Below are 18,862 nucleotides of genomic sequence, written 5' to 3'. Positions count from 1 at the left end.
TGTCACTACACATTTCTCAACCTGGGCCCTATTTTCCATTTCTCAAGTCCTTTCACTCCTTCCTCTCCTTGCAGTTCTCGTATTCATACAACCAAAGTTATATGCAGTAACTACTTTAAGGTTACTATGGGCAGAATGCTACTGACACAAACACCGGCTGTATTTGCAGTTTCAGTATAAGACATTGTGATATTTATTCCAACTTCAGTAATATCAGCTGCTTATGTTTGACACAGCTCCACTCACTGCAGCAGCAGCTTTAGTCTTTTGGCCCACCTGTTGCATGGCAGCCTTCAGTGTTGATAGGCTATTACTCATGACGTGTAACCAACTTTGTCCATGGGCTAGAGGCCAAAATTTCACTATTTAGTTGATCTCAGGGTGGCAAAACTTCATCATAATTTTTGAAAAGATACATGTCTGTAGATGATATTTTGGTATGATAGCAATTCCAAAGTGGCAGCTTAGTCACTGTTATCAGCACAGGAAGTTAACATCCCCTTAAGATAAATTCCATTTTTGACACTGGTGTATATCTGGTTTAGGCTCATGGTAAGGACATTTGTTAATGTTTTATAATAGTGTTTGCTATTATTTTAAATGGGACCTTCTTGGCTTTTATTTAAGCCCAGTATTGTGTCTTTCTGACAAACATGGAAGTCACCAGAGCTCTTTAAACCACCGACAACACACATTTTCCCACAATTCCCCCCTAAACTATGTACTTTCTTTTAGCCCTGTGGTATCCAGAAACATCAGGGGCAGAAGAGTCAACAACTGCAATACTCACAGGACTCTAAGGACTCAGGAAATGTATAATATACCTATACTATCTCTTTGTGGGAGGTGACTGTGAGCCTTAAATTAAAAATCTGTATTTTGTAACCTTTATAAGCAATAGTAGAAATTTACACTTGCATAAACTTTAACATATACAGTCCTATACATAATCAGCTTTTTATGAGTCTGTCCACCCTGGGCTATTGTAGCTAGAAACATGATGAAAATCATGAAAAAAAGGCTACAAGTTAGTCTATTGCTTATATTAAAGTCTTAAATTAAAAATATTAAACTTTTTAAATATTTATGCCTAAATGTGCTTTCAAAACCACTATTGCACACACATTAGGCCTATTTATTTACAATGAGACTCTTTATTAGGAGTCTATATGCCACGCGCTCCAGTTTCGGAGGTGATCGATATCAAGTCAGCGCGTGAAGCCGCATATCACAATGAAAGGTAGGTATTGACGCTTCAGATACTACAAAATTATCATAGTGTTAACCAGTGTTCGAATTGGAACAGAATAAGTTCTGGTATTCTGTAGGTCTACTCATTAACTTACTTAGCCTACTGTCTAAAAAGAACGCTAGACCTTTTTCCGTAAATGTACTGATAGGTGGAGTAGCCTAACCTAGGCTACTCCATCTATTAGTACATTTATGGAAAAATGTCTAGCGTTCTTTTCAGACTGTAGGTTAAGTAGATAAATATCTTGTTTTCAGAAGATACACCACAGTGTAGACAAATATGGCAGAACAAAGTAGGCCTACAAGTGGAATACAGTCAACTGAAGGGCTAATTCTAATGTAAGAAAAACACAATGGGTCTCATTTATGAAAAGTGAGTAAATCTGTGTGTAGATTTGCGCATAAAAACCTACTCTACTAAAAACCTACTCCGGATTCAGGAACACCGAGGGAAACTCAGATTTGATCGTAAACACGTGTGTATGATCATGAATGCCAATCCATCGTAAAGTGACAGTGCGCTCCCGGTAATCAGCAATTAGCATAAATCCCCACCCATGAATAGCCAACGACCACCATATAAGGAGGTGTAGATGCATCCTGTCGACCTGTCAGTCATGGCGCAAAGAAAAAAAGAGAAAGAAAGAAAAAAGAATTTTTCTGAAGTGGAGATCGAAATAATTTTGGGTGAAATGGACTTAAGAAAAAACATTTTATTTTCTTCAGTTAGTAGTGGTGTGACAGGGACAGGCAAAGCGAAAGCCTGGAGGGAGGTAACAGGTGCTGTTAATGTTGTCTCCGTCGTACAAAGAACCATGTCAGAGGTGAAGCGTAAATGGTTTGATATGAAACTGGAGGCAAAGAAACGCATAAGCACACACAAAAAAATACAGTGGTCACCAAACAAACAGAAGATTCATTTGTGGGGTTTTGAATGAAGTGGGAACGGGAAACCAGAGATGTTTTGTGCATAATGGATAAACTCTAAATCAGTGATGGCTGTCGGAATGTAGAGCTATTTAACATTTATTTTAACAAATGATACGGATAACATATAGCCTACAGCAGTCTGTATGCATCATCTTCAAATTATTTGAATCTTAATAGCCTAAAGCTCTGTTTAATACAACGTAAATTAAACATTTTTCAAATCAGATTTATTCATTCAAATGATCAAAAAGCCACAAAAAAAAAACAAAAACTGTTGTCTCAAATAATTCTTTCATAATTCTCCTTCGTGGCTCCACCACCTGCTGCTCCTGCTGCCCCTGCTGAACCCAGGCACCGAGGCCGAAGAGGCTGTGATCCAGCTGTCCTTACGGATATTTTTATTATCATCATTCAATATGTAGAAAGAACGTGTAATCTATTGAGTCGATTTACATAGATAATTCACAATCATGAACCTAATCTTAAAGGTTCTTAAACCTGCTAACTGCCAACTAATTTGATTAAATGTGTTATATATTTAATATTTTGTCATGTTTAGATTACGTGTTTCAAAGGCATCTCTATATTGTGTGCATAACAGAGTGCAATATGAATTAAAATTGTAATTTCCAATAGTGAAAAGCAATATTTATGTGCTTTACTAAATTTACACAAGCACTATGAGTGGTCAGGAGCAGGAGTAGATTTTGTTAGTAGCTACAAAAAGATCGGAGCTACTAACATATTGATGAATGCGGACATGCACGTAAATTTCCATCTGCGAACAGTTTACACAGAAATTCCATCTGCTCACGTTTCATGAATGAGACCCAATGATTCTTATTTTCAGGTGATTAGACACTAATGACAACATACTTAAGATTATGATATTCCATTTCTGCCAATCAATCAAAATCTTGCACAATGGTCCTTAAATGTCACAGAAATGCAGAGATGTCAGCCAGCCATGTTGAACAAGTTACTACTGTCTGTCAGAGGCTTAACATATAAGGTAGAGTGAAGATCATGGTATGAAACTAGATAGTCATATGTTGTTACCAACCATGTTATGCTAGCTGGCTAGCCAGGAAGGAGGGTATTGTCTAGGCACCTAAAACAAAGTTTACTACAGATGTATGGTTAGCAGAACAGTGTTAAACTTATTAGGTTTTTGTACTTTATTTTCATAAGATATACATCACAGGATAGGAAAAAATATGGCAGAACAAAGTACAAGTGGACTACAGCCAAAGCGTCCCAGGATGGGATACATTAATACACTGTTCAGATGATGACTCAAACCTTGTGGCACCTACAAATACAGATTCATGGAACACACTACTGAGAGCAGCTGAAATAAGAGGCCACAGACCAATCCATGACCTTGCTAAAGACCTACCTGAAGGTAGCATACCATCTGTATTGTATCATAGGAAGTGCCGTAGCATTCTTTACTATGAAGAGAGACCTTAACATAATCCAGACTCAGAGTAAAAGTTCTGCAGAAAAATCTCTCACAGAAGACTTCAGAAAATCCACCGACAAGGTCCAGCCACATCAAGAGTGTATGAAGCCAAATGTATTATTTGTGACAAATGCAGCAAGTATTTGAAGGGTCAAAATACAGAAGAGACTGACAAAATGCTGTGAGTTGAGAGCTGATGACACACTCAGGAGAGCGGCTGAAAGCAAAGGAGATACTAGCATGCTAGCCATAGTCAGTCGTGAACTAGTGGCAGCTGAAGGTCATTACCACAGATCCTGCTACAGGCTGTACACAAAGGAGCTATATAAAGACAAAGACACTGTTGACACTGACATGGAGGCAGAATCACCTTATGAATCCGCAGAAAGAATGGCACTCCAAAAGGTTTTCACATACATTAAGGAAGACCTGACAGAACATCCTAGAGTGATACCATTCAGAGACCTGACCTCTATACTGGTGACAGAAATGACTAAAGGTGGTATGACACAAATTATACCTAATACAAAGGGATACCTACGACGTAAGGTTGAAGCAGAATTCTGGGAATCTTTACATATCATAGCATATGGGCCCAGAAACCTGTTTGTACACCCTAACAGTCTGACAATGGATGAACTTGTAAAGGTTTGCCAGGAACTCAAAGATGAACTGAAGGTTTCCAAATCGAGCAGCGACATATCTGAAGCGGCATTGAAGATCAGACATGATATTCGGAACCAAGCCATTTCTCAAGTATGGCCACCACATGTGTCAGATTTTGAGAAGATGAACTGTGCTCCTGCATCTCTAGTAGTGTTTCTTCAGACACTCCTAGCGGGTACATCCAGAGTAGGAAATAGCCCATCTAAGAGAGTGCAAAGGCTCACAGCTTCATTTAGCCAAGACCTGGTCTATGCTGTTACCTGTGGCAAAGTCAAACCTACCAAACACATTGTGTTGCCCTTTGCTACCCCCCAAAAGACACCAAGATCACCATTCTAGCACGTTTACATCATGAAATGTAAGCATTTCTCTCAAAATCTAAATTTTTGGTGGCAGCCATTTTGAATGTATGCAAATGAGGCCCCCTGGGGGTCCCACAAGGGGGTTCTTAGGAAAAAATGTTCCTCTCTCCCACCAAGAGATAGTATGGGTATATTATACATTTCCTGAGTCCTTAGAGTCCTGTGAGTATTTCACTTGTTGACTCTTGTTCCCCTGATGTCCCTGGATGCCACAGGGCTAAAAGAAAGTATATAGTTTAGGCGAAAATTGTGGGAAAATGTGTATTATTGATGGTTTAAAGAGCTCTAGTGACCTCTGTGTTTGTCAGAAAGTTCCAAAATTGGGCTTACATGAAAGCCAAGAAGGGCCCCTTAAAATGATACCAAATACTATACTATAAAACATCAGCAAATGCCCTTACCATGAGCCTAAACCAGATATACACCAGTGTCAAAAACGGAATTTATCTTAAGGGGTTGTTGAAGGGGAACTAATGTTTTTTTCAACCTGGGCCATATTTTCCTATATTTTTGTCTAAACGAGTGATAGGATGTTCAGTATTTGACATTTCTCCAGTACGAAGTTAGGGCTGATCTGCCTGCAGCCCGTGAGCACATGCTATATTAAATAATAGGGCACTCAGACAGCGTCAAACAACGTCAAAATACATCCACTAAAAGTGCATTTTTTTTCACACAACATAACGGAAAGGAGAAATGAATGTCTGTGTTTACCTTTAGCTGGATTCGGACAAGTTCCTCTGCCTGTTCCTGCTCCCTCTCTCTCCTCGTCCGCTCTTCAATTTCAATGAGCTCTGCTCCCGTGTACGTCTGTGGTGTGTCCATGTCTTGCGAGATTTGAGTTGTTGCAGGAAGTTACCGCTGGAGTGACCTTACAAACGTGAGGAATTACTCTACTGTTTGGAGTAGTCATAACTGAATTTTTCCCCGATTTTGACCAACTGTAAGGTCACTCCAGCGGTAACTTCCTGCAACAACTCAAATCTCACGAGACCAACTGCCGTAAAACACCAAAGAAGAAGAAGAAGAATCTCGCGAGACGTGAGATTTCAGAACCAGACTTTCACTCTACGAGTAAGTATTTTGACTTGCCACAACAAACATGTCTTAATTTTTACCTGATTTTGACCAACTAGATCTGGATGAGCCATTTGAATTTTAAGACCGCCCGTATTTATTTGAACACGGAGTACACGGATGTACACAGAGGCAGAGCTCACTGAAATTGAAGAGCGGACGAGGAGAGAGAGGGAGCAGCAACAGGCAGAGGAACATGTCTGAATCCAGCTAAAAGGTAAACACAGACGTTCATTTCTCCTTTCCATTTTGTTGTCGGATAATTATACTAACAATTCGACCCTATCTGTGTGGAAAAAAATGTACTTTTAGTGGACGTATTTTGACGTTGTTTGATGCTGTCTGAGTGCCATATTATTTAACATAGCGTGCGTTCACTGGCTTCAGGCAGGTCAGCAATAGCTTTGTACTGGAGAAATGTCTAATATTGAACATCCTATCACTCATTTAGACAAAAGTAGATCGGAAAATAGGGCCCAGGTTGATAAAAACATTAGTTCCCCTTTAACTTAATGAGCTGATAACAGTGACTAAGCTGCCACTTTGGGATTGCTATCATACCAAAATATCATCTACAGACATGTATGTTTTCAAAAATTATGATTAAGATTTGCCACTCTGAGATGGACCAAAAAGCGGTCTGGCCCATGGATTAGCACCAGTGCCACTGTGGAAAAGTTAGTACGAAGCTCTGAATGTAATTCAATTTTAGAGACACAACCTCGCGACTTATGCTGCATTTGCATCCCCGTTCCCACTCTCCCTCCCTTCCTCCCCCGTCATCCTGTGCAATATCCATCATTCATTCATAAATTCTAAAAACTCCTCTTTACTTAATTGCCTCTGAGAATTTAATTCCAAACGAAAGCTTTTAAAAGAGAAAGATATAATTAAGTTACCCACCCACCCACCCCCTTCCTTATTGTGTGTGTGTGTGTGTGTGTGTGGGGGGGGGGGGGTTGTGCTGTGCAGCTCTGCACCGCACTGCTCTGTGTCAGGGAAGTCATACACCTATGTTTAAAGCAGAACGTTACGTAAAGCCTCCCCCTCTGCACAGGCTTACTGCACCAGACGCTATGTCCTTGCCTGGGCTGCTCAAGGTTCCCAAAAGGACAGACTGCTAAGAAGTTGGGAAGGACAGGGCCCTGTGATAGCCTGCAAAGACAGGGAGGGAGGGAGGGAGGGGGGCTGCTGCCTGTGACAGCTTTGGATTTTGAATTCAGCGCCAGACAGGCTCATGCATCAATCCCTCAACCTACAAAGACAAGCCACTAACCTTGACAAGGCCAGGGACTCTTCGGGAATGAGTGGCATTTTCACTTAGCCCCAGCTTCTCCCCCGCACTCCTGCCACATAACCTTGTTAAAATAAGACACAGCTGAATAACAGCCGACCTCAGTCTCTGGACTTTGTGACTGCTGTTCTAGCCTTCAACCCTTAGGCTTAGACTATTTCCATATGCAATGATACAAAAATAGCATTTAGTACACAAGGTGCAGTACCCTTGTCTGATGCCCGTCAGAAGCTGTTTTTTTTTTTTGAGTGAGGCATGACGCAAGTTCATGTGAATCTATGTTTACTATGATCCTTGGGATCAACTACTGTATTCTCACAGTCTTAGTTACAAACATACTCTGCCTGTTGCAGCTAAAAAAAATGCAGACATAGACATATACAAGCCATCTTTCTTCTCTGTACGAAAAAAGGCAGGCAGCCTCTATCACACGTTCACACAGGCTGGATTTCCCTTTTATCTGTTCTCTTTTTATCTCCTTGCAGCCTGTCCACTCCGTCAGGCCTGTGACATTGGCCTGCTTGTGGCAAAGCAGAGACCTTGCCCTCTGTCTGACTGCAGCATCCTGGCAGCATGCTCACCACAATGGTAGAGAAACCTTCCTACTGCACCTCTACAGCCTGGGGGGCAGCAGCTCTGCTACAGGAGCAAGAGAGACAGAGAGAGGGGGAAGGAGTCAGTTCCACTCCGCTCCTCCGCTGTGACCACACCAGCCTGGCTAGGAAAACAGTCAGCTCCTCTCACATCACCGAGGAGGTCTGCTGCTCCATGCTACATCTCCTCAGTCTTTACTTAACGAACCAGAGAGGTACAGTGGAGAGTCTGTTTTGAGCTGGTAGCTCTGTTACCACATTACAAGGTAGCTTGATGCTGTTTCCTCGCTCTGCTTTATTGATCAGCACATTTAGGATTCCACAGCAGGAGAAGATACTTAATGTGGGTACCATGCAATTTATTTGACCAGCAATATCTTTGTCCTATGGGCTGCCTCCTCTATAGTGAGCAATTTGTGCAAAGTCTAAATAATTCACGGCAATTGCAATCAGCAGCGATCAATCGGTGGAGATAATTGAGGGGCCTGTCATTACGTCAAGGTCAAGCGTGAAGGAAGAGGGAGAGTTGGAGGTGAGGGTTGAAGGGAGAGAAGGGGGAGTAGGGGGGAGGTGGGAGGAGAGTCATTCAACAGATGAGATCTAGCTAGTATAGCTCTTGCCCCTTTTACACTGCCAGATTTTCCACGAATGTTGGGCCGATTTGCCAGCCAGCTGCGAGCGTTTATACACACAGAGGCGGAAAGGCGAGTTGATCCAAGGCGCCTAATTTTCCGCCTCGTAGGGTATTATTATTATTATTATATTGGCTTAACCCTTTAAATTTAAACAGACCAAGGCGGCCTTCTGCAACGGGAGGGGCTGTTGAAGACTTGTGGGAGGAGCTCTTGATGACGCCGCATGTGCGACCCACTGGCGGTGGATAAACAGGAAACAGCTGACAGCAGGAATTAGCGAGCAGCTAGTAGCAAGAGGGAAATGCAAACCTGACAGACACTGTAAAGATGAGCAACTGGGGAGACAAGGAATAGCACGCCCTCCTTGCACTCGCAAACGAAGAGGCCATTAACCGTCAAATGATGGGGACGGTGAAGAATGGGCCTACTTACGGGAGAATTGCCACCTGACTATTGCCGCCTGACTAGCCGCGGCTTCCCTCCCACGTCAATGATTACGTCACACACTGAGCTACATGTTTTATTACTTGCTCACGCCCCCCACTGCCCCAAAAAAGGCGCATTCTGTATAAACAAAAGTAGGTAGGCGGCAATTTTCCGCCCTCCCTGATTTTGTTTTTATACTGCCAATGCTGAAAAAAGACTGATTGGGCTTTCCTGCAAATGTGCACAATTCCTATCTAAAAAGGGCTTCTCAGTTGCAATGGAGGCATCCGTCTTTCCTCCTTGCATTTCGTCATTCCAGCCCCGATCCAGGAGCGATGGCTGTAAAGACGCATTAAGCAGTTCCTGCCTTGTCATCAAAATGAGGTCCATTGACTTTGGATGCCTTCTGTTCATGACAGAAGCACCAACAGGAGCCGGAGTGATTGTCTCTGAATGGGATAGTGCTGCTATAACTGAGCACCCTTACTAAAGCCTGTTTTCTAAGCAGCACACATACTCTCAAACTGCCCACACAGTGATTAGATTTCAGAAAGCAAAACTGACTTCAGTAGTTTTCGGCCTTGTTTTCTGACGCTGCCCTCATTCTTTGAGTATTCTAGTGGCAAAATATTCTGAGAAAAAAAAACAACATATCACATAAATCAGTAAACAGCAAGCTTCCACTTCATGTATCTCTCTAATTTAATATCAGCTTAGGATAGTAAAGCTACACTGGATTTTTTATTCACTTTTGTTGTCTTTAGTGGCTATATCAATCTGAGTATGTTTACGCTTTAATAGCTCAGTCCTTGATATTTTAGCCTCTTCTTCGTCACAACCATTTCAGGACATTATCCATTCCAATTTTATGCAAGCTTGCCCTGTTGTGGTATCAAGACTTGCGTGTCTGATACTGCAGTCTGTACCTGTGTTTGTGCGTACGTGCGTGTGTGCGTGCGTGCGTGCGTGCATGTGAAAAGCAGTGAGAGATAAGCGATGTGGAGGAGGTGGCACAGGGAAGAGTCAAGATAATAAGGAGTGCTAACATCCATTTAATGGTAAGACACTAAAAACTGATCATTTCAAAGACTTTGATCAAGTGCAGCAAGAACTAGTCTTGTATTGTGTCACTGCCTTGTCATGTACGATAAATGTAGTCTGACTATGAAATTTACAGCATAATTGTGGCAGTGTAAATCTTCTCAGCTGTATGGTTATTAGTGGAGAGTGTCTACAGAATAAACAAACAATAAAGACAACAATGAAATGATTTTTAATGCATGCTCCACACAAATATTATAGAGCCCAAACAATTAAAGAAATGAGCTTGTGGCTAAAGGGTCTCTGGTTTGAATCCTCAGCGGGCTGACAAAGTATGGACCTGTAAGTAGATGAGAAAGGCTTCTATTCCTCATCATCTACTGTCAAAGTGCCCTTGAACAATGTTCAGTAGCCAACAACACAAGTGCTGGGCAGCTCCCAGGTCTATAATAAATCAAAAACTCTAAATGCATGTAAATGCAGTAAATGCATGACACTTGTCCTGGTAGACTGCACATTAGGTCTTTTTTGGAAAGTATCTCAATAATCAAAAAGTGGAATTTCACCCCCATTTTGTCTGCCCTGTGTCTCGTGCTGTTGTGACTGACAGATTTACAAACGGTGGGCTTTGAGCTGGCACAGTGGTAGCAGTTAGGGAGGCTGTTAGTAGAGATAAGTGCCTGGGCAGGTACCCCTGTATCTGTGGCATCACCCTGTATAAAACTACACTACTATCAACTGACTTAAAAGGGGAAAGGAAAGTCACTGTATAACAACAAGCAGTGACTTGGTAATTACTAAAAGTTTTTATGCCACAATGAACACACACACACACACACACATCAAAACCTGCCATTTTCATACCACGGCAGTGTTTTGATGGCCGATAAGATTTGCTGTCATGAAAGGCAGCCAGTGGATAATCGACAGGAGTCCAGAGTCCAGCTTTGTGACTATTCAGCAGCTTAAAAATCATTTGCATTTGGCCATTTGAATATCCTCTGGTTCTGTTGCAGGCTATTGCACATCACTCAACAGCAACTCCCTGGACAATAGCAGATGGCCAAGTCAAATTAAGCTACATCCAATAGAGAGGATCCTTTGAGCTACAGCACACTGGGCAGACCACTCAAACACAAGTTCTTTTAAAGCGCATCTTTAAAGTTGGGCTATAAATGCTCAGGTTTTAGTTATATACAGCAAAAGAGGACACGCTGAACTGCCTTGAACATCTTTCCTGAGTTCAGGTCAAATAATTAAGCAGCTTAAATGCTCAACAAAAGAGAGGCTAAAAGGCAGACCCCAGACACAGACAGTATTTAGAAGGCTTTGAAAAACTTTGCCTTTTCTCCATCTTACTTTAGATTGTTAGTCTAAGTTACAGCCGTTCTGTCAAAGGTAGCAGATTGAGTGGACACAACGTTTTTTTGTTTTTTTTTAATCAACATATTACGACATCCAAGCAGGTTGGTGCTGGACAGCTTTGTCATCTGACCCTTTTGGAACCTGAACTGAAGTTCTCTGACCTCTTTACTGTAACTTGCAGCAAACCTCAGCCACTCACCTTTTGCTTCCACACTGATCTAAAGTCCAATGAAGCAATAGGTCATTTCAGGAAAGGAACACATACGTAGGGCTGGGCAGTATACTGGTTTGTACCGAAAACCGGTATTTATTTTCGTTATGATATGAATTTTTCATATACCGCAATACTGGTGAATAGCCCAAACAACGTCCGGAACGTGCGCGGCAGGAAAGTGTTTCAGCAGGGACCCAATTCACCGCTGCACACCACAGGCGTGCTAGAGCCGACTAGAGTGAGAGCATAGAGAAAGATTTAGAAGCGAGAATGGCTGCTGGAGAGTTCGCTACGCACGCTTTATATCCAGGCCTATAAAAAAACTAAATAGCCTTGTGTTATTTATCTCATTTACATGACAGCATGTCATTTCTGTCTCTACATGGTCGCGCGTTTACAATTCTCCTCTGCTCTCTGTATCGTGCACGGCGGAGCTTCGCCCCGATGCACGCACGCACGCACACACGCGCACACGCACTCACGCACTCACTCACTCACTCACTCACTCACTCACAGGTGGGCACACTACAGCGTGGCTCGGGCCACATTTTCCTGACTGAAGCCGATCGAAGTCCGAGACAATTATAACCGAGCACAGCACTAATGGAGCGGAGCCTGTGTTGCGTCCAAGTCTTTGAACTATATCAAAACATATCTGACATAACACAGTAATGTGTCAGGCTGCAACAGACTAACTTCAACCAACTGCATTTTGGTCAGCAGACTAGAGTGACATCCTTCCAGTTGCAGGGACCTGCCAGTGGTTACAGACAAGCTGATTTTTTTCTTAGGATGTGACTTCAGATCATGGCTGTTTATGGTGCATTCAGGCCAACTGTTACCTTCATATTGACTGTAATATAGACTTGTTATAGTAACAGACAGTGAGATAATGCTTTGTGAGATTTCTAACTACCCTTCGCTACACTGCATGCTGGGGGTTAGTGCCATTGTCGTGGACTTCCCCTAAGAGGCACTGCAAAGTATAAAACAGTAAAATGACACTGCATGGGCATATAAATACAGGGAAGACAAATATAAGACTGTCTCAGACATGTATACAGTTTAGAACCAATTTTAATGAAACAAAAAATAGTAAAAAGCTCCAGGTAAAGTCTGGGCAACCAGGGAGATTTTTTTATAAAGTAACCTAATCTATCCTGGACAAACAAAGCTACAGGCTATTTTGACATCTCAGAAAAGCCATTTATGACTCAAACTCAAAGTATGTCCTTTTTAAGATCTTAAAGTTCATTTAAAACCCTCCATGACCTTTTTAAGGAACAGGACTTGCCAAGAGTCATTTTCAGAACAGTGCAAGTGTGAAGTGTTTCCCATTGGTGGTGCTAAAACTACTTGAGAACAGGAGGCTGTCTGCTGTTGACCCAGTGTGATTAACTACATTGAGTGGAACGTTACATTACAACTCCTTGACACGGGCAGCCCTACGCTAAGTATTTGTAATAAATGAAGCCCGTGGGATTATATTAAGAATTCAGTATGCAGTCGGTCTGTGTGACAGCAGCCTAAAATACACTTAGAAAATAAGCAGTAGGCTACGGTTTCTATCGGTTCAGCTGCGGTCGGTCCGCATATTAGGAGGGTAGTTGAACTAGAAGTGACATTGATTTCAGCAGCTTTTCATACACATACACGCCTCTGATGTAGGCCCAATGTACCGCTCATTTGGTAGCTAGGAAATACAGAGAGCTGCTGTTCTTACCTACCAAACGAGCCTGTGGGCTCAAAAGGAAGTCCATAGCACTGCACACAGCCAGGTCTGTCTCCACTTCTTTATGCAGCGTTTTCAACGCTATAGCCTTTACATATGCGCCTCTACTCGCCTTACGACACACAAACTGCCTTTCCTATTCTCGACAAAACACGCTATCGTCTAGTCTAATCGTCGATACCGCGTTCCCTTCTGTGGGCATTCTTGGCCCCCAGTGCTGACAAGATTTCTCAAGATATGACAGTGCGTTTGTCTGTAGCACGTAGATCCCCTACCTGCGTTGTCCACCCCACAGTCAGCCGGAGAGGCGCATCGTTCGGCTATTATTCGACCGGAGACGGCAAATCCAATGAATACGGTCGCATCTGTGTTGACTGTTTTAGCAAGGAACAAAAATAGCAAGGCAGGCTGTAATAAAAATGTAGTCCAAAAAATGCGTCAGGTTTTTTTTGTGCTGCGACTGTGATCGAGCTGAGGTGTGTAGCGTATAGTCTGTGGGAATTGTTTATTCTCGAGTACCCTCGCTGTGGAGAACCGAGCGGAGACAGCCTCACTCCTCCTCCTCTGCCTGCCGCTGACACCACCCTTAAAGGAACAAGCCTTCCCTCGGCTGCTGACACACACTCCCAGTGCCAGTAGAGCCCAGTAATAATAATAATAATGGTGATGATGATGATATTATTATTATTAGTAGTAGTAGTAGTAGCAGTAGTATAATCCTCATCATCGTCATCATGGGCATCATGCTTTATTATTTTTTATGTTCACTTTTTATGTCCAGTTGTTATTAACCATCAACCAATACCTATTTTTGTACATTTTAATTGTAATTGAATTGTTTAATATAGTTAATGTAGTAGGTGTTCTACAATTAGCACAAACTATTCACAGTCAGTATGTTTCCATGCACAATGCAGTGGAGCTATGGTTACAGCTCCAGAAGACCATTTTATTGGAGTACTGTCCTTGTCCCAGTATACAAGCACAGGAGGGGAATCCATTTATTGACTGAAGTATGTCCAACTCTGCTATGATAGGTGGCGATATGTCCCCTTGTTAATATTGGATCTTTTTTCGGGTTGATCTATCCACCTCATTTTTCACGGAAACACGGAGACAAAACAGAACGCAGCCAGTTTCCGTTTTTTTTGTGCGACACTTCCGGTCTAGCACTCTTGACCACTGTGTAAATGGGAATCACCTTGTCGTTTACCTTGTTGAGTTCATATACTTCACTACATCACTGTTTAGACTAATCTGATGTTTGTAAAGTCTATAAACACAATGATCGAACAAACGTTACTATTTCTGTGCGCGCGTTTTGTTTGTAATTAATAACATGGTTATCGTAGATTAGCTGGGCTAACCGTTAGCTGTTAGCCGTTAGCGGTGTCTGTAACTCAATCACTCAATAAACGGTCCGTGAAAAAAATATTTTTCCAGCGGATGTCTTAGTTACAACATGATTGAGCTAACTGGAGTAGTTTCATGTGGTATCCGACAACGGGAGGCTTTTAACAAATGACATCCTGATGTTAGCTTTGCTGCTAGTGTTAGCTGTCCCTGTCAGCTGCAGCCACTGATGCTTTCTAGACATTGTGATTTCCCAAAACTGAATAAATACCACAAATACCACACATAGCAACATAAAACTGCTTTGCTAGCTCAATCATGTTGTAACGGCTGGATGGTTGATGCGTACATGCTGATTCGGGTGCAATCAGAGCCGATCCGCGTATCACTATGACTTAATAATCAACTCAGTCAATAAAAACAACCCGTCCTGTGTTAGAAGTGTATGTGGCTGACAGAAAGAAAGAAAGTAAGAAAAGGGGAAAAAAGATAGAAAAGCAGCGTACACCTCACATATTTATTTCTCACAGTTGTGCACACGTTTGGCTGGCATGCAGAAGCACCATCTGTGTGTCTGTGTGTTGAGGGTGCGAGCTGCAGCTTCAGCTGCTCAGGTAGAGAGGCTGTGTAGCCCGGTGTGTTTTTTCGCTGATTCGGTTCTGCAGGTTCTCTGCTGGTACACTGGAGACGGGGATCAAGCAGTTTGTCTCACTCGGGATAGATTGTGCTTTTTTGGTTCATAGTTTTTGATTGACGTGCGATTTATTCGCGTTTAGAGGGAATAAATTTCCGTTATAACAGAAACGTGGGCACAGTTATCTATATAAGTTAAAATACACAGACTAACTAACTAACTAACTAACTAACTGATTGACTAACAGAAACAACTGAAAATTGAAAAAAATTAGCTTGCAGTAAGGGAAAGCATGAGGGAAAGCGGCTGACCTGAAGTCACGCACAAAAAAACGGAAGTTGATCACTATTTACATCCGTGTTTAAAAATAAGGTGGATTACATCACAGGGTCCGCCCCAAGTCTCTTAAATTACTGCTAGTTATCTTACCTAGCCGACTTTGCTAGCTGTTTAGCCCCTCCCACCTAGGAAAAAATGCGAGGAGTTAGCGCTAGGAGCGATGAGCGAGCATTGTCGGTTTAAGAGACGTGAGACATCCTTTCCACTGAACCGTCACGTGAAGCGACGTCCATTCCTGATGACGGCAGCACCGCTGGATCTGCTGCATAACGGAGCCGGCATTTGGCGTACATCCCAAGTCACATTATATTCGCTGATCAAAGCCGTAACCCCCCTGAGAGACAGAGAGAGAGACAGAGACAGAGAGAGATGCAGGACAGACGGTAATGACAGTAGCTTACAACAACATGAAAGTAATAATATTAATTAATATTAATATTAATAGGCTAATTAATATTACCTACAAACTATTAAACATTCCACTCACATGACATGCAGGACAATTAATGATGGGCAAATGTGTTTGTGTGTCTGTGTGTGTGTGTGTGCGTGTGTGTGTGTGTGTGCGCGCGTGTGTGTGTGCGTGGTGTTATATCAACACGTGTGGTTCTGGACATGAGCAGCTGCACATTTAACAGCCACACATCACCGACAGTCCGCTGAACAACGCAACAGGTTGTGAATGAAATAAACTTAATTACAACATGACAGTCTTGCACGAAATATCATTAACGTTACTCTTTGTAGTCACGTAGGCATGTGAATTACAGCGTTTCATTGCAAAGAATGCATGTAACGGGTACACTTGAGCTGTTTCTCCACCATCTCATTCAAATGTGCCAAATGTAGAGGGCAGGTATTTATACGTCATGGTGTTCACCTGAAAAACTCTTCCGGATAGGAAGCTCTCGACCATCCTAGCTCGTAGCTGCTTAAAGCTTGCTGCTAGCTCCTAGCGCTAGCTCCTCGCTGCACAAATAAGAGACTTGGGACGGCCTAGAAGATGGCGGACCTCGAACGACTTCCAGTTCAAGCGAGGAGCTAGCAGTAGCACTATGAAAATAGGAGACTTGGGACGCACCCACAGACCAAACAATCGACAAACAAATTAGCTATGGTTAGCTAGCGGCAAACTGGAACGATGGTGGACAACTTTACAGCTCTGTACTTTTTGTCCATCCAGAAATGCACAGCTCTGGATGTGGATTTCACCATAGACATATATACGTAGACGCTGCATCGAGTGGGTTTGTCCGCTGCTGCGATACCTCAAGGTTGCTGCCATATTGGATGTGGCAAGGCTGCGCTGTAAACTAAAAGAAGTGAATGGACTTAATTTCATAAAGCGCCTTTCTACAAAGAAATTTACGTTAATGTTTCTCGTTTATTCATTCACACACGCACTAATATACTTGGAAACAGTTAGGCACCAAAAACAATGTATTTGATCTTCTCAGATGGCTAAGATAAGAATTATATATTTATATATGTATATATATATATATATATATATATATATATAAATACTCTAGCGTCCGCCAGGACGTGTGGAAAGGATAACAAACCACCGTTTATTACTGAACAGTACAGGTTACTGTTGGCCGTAACCACGCGAAAAGAAACCAACAAACAAGAACTTAGCTGTAACTCCAACTGTGCACTACTGCTCTCTCCTCCAGCTCACTCCTACACACACCAGCACCCTCACTCACACAGCCCTCATCCCCGTCACACTTGCCCCCTGCCCCCTTACCTATACTCATTCAATCCCAAACATGCCACTAACTCACAAAACACTGACATTATAACAGAACATTTACTGCAGGGTTGCTACAATACACATATATACATATACATATACATATATACATACAGTACAGGCCAAAAGTTTGGACACACCTTCTCATTCAATGCATTTTCTTTATTTTCATGACTATTTACATTGTAGATTCTCACTGAAGGCATCAAAACTATGAATGAACACGTGGAGTTATGTACTTAACAAAAAAAGGTGAAATAACTGAAAACATGTTTTATATTCTAGTTTCTTCAAAATAGCCACCCTTTGCTCTGATTACTGCTTTGCACACTCTTGGCATTCTCTCGATGAGCTTCAACAGGTAGTCACCTGAAATGGTTTCCACTTCACAGGTGTGCCTTATCAGGGTTAATTAGTGGAATTTCTTGCTTTATCAATGGGGTTGGGACCATCAGTTGTGTTGTGCAGAAGTCAGGTTAATACACAGCCGACAGCCCTATTGGATAACTGTTAAAATTCATATTATGGCAAGAACCAATCAGCTAACTAAAGAAAAACGGGTGGCCATCATTACTTTAAGAAATGAAGGTCAGTCAGTCCGGAAAATTGCAAAAACTTTAAATGTGTCCCCAAGTGGAGTCGCAAAAACCATCAAGCGCTACAACCAAACTGGCACACATGAGGACCGACCCAGGAAAGGAAGACCAAGAGTCACCTCTGCTTCTGAGGATAAGTTCATCCGAGTCACCACCCTCAGAAATCGCAAGTTAACAGCAGCTCAGATCAGAGACCAGATGAATGCCACACAGAGTTCTAGCAGCAGACCCATCTCTAGAACAACTGTTAAGAGGAGACTGCGTGAATCAGGCCTTCATGGTCAAATAGCTGCTAGGAAACCACTGCTAAGGAGAGGCAACAAGCAGAAGAGATTTGTTTGGGCCAAGAAACACAAGGAATGGACATTAGACCAGTGGAAATCTGTGCTTTGGTCTGATGAGTCCAAATTTGAGATCTTTGGTTCCAACCGCTGTGTCTTTGTGAGACGCAGAAAAGGTGAACGGATGGATTCCACATGCCTGGTTCCCACTGTGAAGCATGGAGGAGGAGGTGTGATGGTGTGGGGGTGTTTTGCTGGTGACACTGTTGGGGATTTATTCAAAATTGAAGGCACACTGAACCAGCATGGCTACCACAGCATCCTGCAGCGACATGCCATCCCATCCGGTTTGCGTTTAGTTGGACGATCATTTATTTTTCAACAGGACAATGACCCCAAACATACCTCCAGGCTGTGTAAGGGCTATTTGACCAAGAAGGAGAGTGATGGAGTGCTGCGGCAGATGACCTGGCCTCCACAGTCACCGGACCTGAACCCAATCGAGATGGTTTGGGGTGAGCTGGACTGCAGAGTGAAGGCAAAGGGGCCAACAAGTGCTAAACACCTCTGAGAACTCCTTCAAGACTGTTGGAAAACCATTTCAGGTGACTACCTCTTGAAGCTCATCGAGAGAATGCCAAGAGTGTGCAAAGCAGTAATCAGAGCAAAGGGTGGCTATTTTGAAGAAACTAGAATATAAAACATGTTTTCAGTTATTTCACCTTTTTTTGTTAAGTACATAACTCCACATGTGTTCATTCATAGTTTTGATGCCTTCAGTGAGAATCTACAATGTAAATAGTCATGAAAATAAAGAAAACGCATTGAATGAGAAGGTGTGTCCAAACT

General features: G+C 42.4%; 1 protein-coding gene across 4 annotated transcripts in view; it reads right to left on the bottom strand.

Moving 5' to 3' along the window:
- nrip1b (nuclear receptor interacting protein 1b) overlaps window positions 1–13,628 on the bottom strand; it is a 76,328-nt gene extending 62,700 nt beyond the window's left edge. Inside the window, exon 1 of one of the 4 annotated variants that reach the window (XM_033649471.2) lies at window positions 13,327–13,628. The gene's annotated coding sequence lies outside the window, so the exon portion shown is untranslated. Of the gene's footprint in view, window positions 1–13,042 lie in introns of all 4 variants that reach the window. The other 3 variants (XM_033649477.2, XM_078172107.1, XM_078172108.1) reach the window with 3 other exon arrangements.
- Between the last annotated feature and the right edge of the window lie 5,234 nt (window positions 13,629–18,862).

The sequence above is a fragment of the Epinephelus lanceolatus genome, chromosome 11 (genome assembly GCF_041903045.1).
Source record: "Epinephelus lanceolatus isolate andai-2023 chromosome 11, ASM4190304v1, whole genome shotgun sequence".
NCBI classification, from domain to species: Eukaryota; Metazoa; Chordata; class Actinopteri; order Perciformes; family Serranidae; genus Epinephelus; species Epinephelus lanceolatus.
This window is presented reverse-complemented; position numbering and strand designations above follow the sequence as displayed.